The sequence below is a fragment of the Pteropus alecto genome, unplaced genomic scaffold, assembly GCF_000325575.1.
Source record: "Pteropus alecto unplaced genomic scaffold, ASM32557v1 scaffold50, whole genome shotgun sequence".
Taxonomy (NCBI): Eukaryota; Metazoa; Chordata; class Mammalia; order Chiroptera; family Pteropodidae; genus Pteropus; species Pteropus alecto.
The window spans coordinates 4,744,062-4,745,960 of NW_006431918.1; the positions used below are offsets into that span (position 1 = coordinate 4,744,062).

At 42.8% G+C, this 1,899-nt stretch overlaps 1 protein-coding gene across 6 annotated transcripts in view; it reads left to right on the plus strand.

The window, feature by feature from the left end:
• The window catches only part of NUGGC (nuclear GTPase, germinal center associated), a 51,119-nt gene that overhangs the window by 2,790 nt on the left and 46,430 nt on the right, over positions 1-1,899 (plus strand). For 5 of the 6 annotated variants that reach the window (XM_025042563.1, XM_025042556.1, XM_025042558.1 and 2 more), the window contains exons 2-3: positions 226-299; positions 1,623-1,677. The gene's annotated coding sequence lies outside the window, so the exon portion shown is untranslated. Of the gene's footprint in view, positions 1-225; positions 300-1,622; positions 1,690-1,899 lie in introns of all 6 variants that reach the window. The other variant, XM_025042551.1, reaches the window with a different exon arrangement.

A 1,899-nucleotide genomic window follows, 5' to 3' on the forward strand; every position in this document is an offset into this window, starting at 1 on the left:
AATTTGCGGCCCAACATTTGGATTTTTTCAGTTTAAACTCTGAGGCTGCCTTCAGAGCATGACTGCTCCTTGTACTTAGAAACTGCCTGCAGAACAAAAGGTCTCTCTGTGCTGTTTGATTTCTGTTGATAAGTAACCCAAAAGCTTCTGTGCTACAAGCCTGAACTGGAACTTGGATGTTGACAAATGCCTAATCGTATGTTACCCACCTTTCTTGTATTGTAGCCCTACTTGCTGACCACTAAGTAAGCCGACTGTTGAAAAGTCCAGGTGTCCCCACCAATCAGAAAATGAATAATGTAAGTTTGTGATCTGGTTTCTTAGCAACCCATTGCTCTCATCAGCTTCTTCAATTTTTGCCTTTAAAAACCTAGCCCTATCTCCTCCATTTTGGAACATGTCTTTGGTTCATACCGAGAGCTACTTCCCGATTAACAAATCATATATGAATAAAACTCTCTTTTAATTTCTTTTGGTGAGAGAGGAGAGGATGCATCTAAAAAATGCATCTGACTCAGCTAGGGAAAGCCCACTCCTAACTGCCCTCTCTCCTTCCAGGACCCTCCAGCTAACATGTTTTCCCATAGCTACCTCCCCCACCTCAAGGACTCTCCAGCTCACATCTGTTGATTCATAGCTTGCTATCCAACTAATATTCTTATCTCTGTAGCTGTGTAGGAATAACAAAGCTGTGTAAAACTGCTTGTTATGTTACAGTTGGGGCTCAGCCTTTAGATAGGAATCCGCCGAGCAGGTGTTGGCATTAATAAGTGCTACTTTCTGCTTATAGCCTCGGTGTCCCGTCTCTCTGTTTGAGAATCTTATAATGGTGCTGAAAATGCCAAGGTTGCCGGTTCTACAAAACAAACGACCTGTAAGACCAGTGGTCTAGAAATTCCTCCCTCTTACAGCCCCCACCTGAAGCTCCCCCTCCCATCCTGAGTCATGAGGCACACGTGAAACCTCAGACAAAAGAATCATGCGCCCTTTGCATGGACACTGCAGAGGTATATATGCTGTAATAAATCTAACCAAAGCGAGCTCATGCATAGTGTTGTTAACTCCATGCGCTCTACCGGCCAATAAATTCTCCTTCCTCTAACAACGTTGTCTGAGCGTCCAAATTCCTCTGTTGGGTGTCGCTTCCTGCAACACTGGAATTATCTGAAGTGTTAAAGAGAAAACCACAGGCCCCAAATGGCATCACATTTGTTAAAGCCCATGATACTAAACCTAGATGTAATACCTGACATAACTGCTGTTTCAGTTTTTCCTAGAAATATAACCTTAATTGATCTGTCTGGAATGTTCTGGTCAAGCACCAGTAAGATAATCTATCACATGGGCCCTCTCCATCTTTCATAGAAAGAAGAGGCAATCTGTGTAATAAAATTCTTGTCATTCCCTTCTCCCCAAAAGAAGAGGTCCTGGTCCAAAAATACTACTTTCTTTTCTTTTGTTGATAGTTCCCTTGCCCACCCTTCTTCCGATAAAAACCATCCATTTTGTATAACCCCTTAGAGGGCCCTTCTAGTTGCTAGCTGGGATGCTGCCAGATTCATGAATCACTTAATAAAGCCACTTTGATCAAATTCACTCAGTTGAATTTTGTTTTCAAACAGAAGAAACCATCATCTACTTCATCATTCTTTTACCTCACACAAGAGAGAGAGCAAGGTGGGTATTAAGGTGGGTATTAAATAGGGGTTGGGGTAGGCCTTTTTGAGAATGTGATGTTTTGAGTTAATACTTGATATGCAGCTGTGTGGGGGAAGACTATTTCAGGGAGAGGAAACATTTAGCACTAAAGTCTTAGGGGAAGAGGTTGCCTGGTGTGTTCACGGAAAGTAAGGAGGCCGGTGTCAATGAAGCCGTGAGTGAGAGGAAGTGTTATGGAGT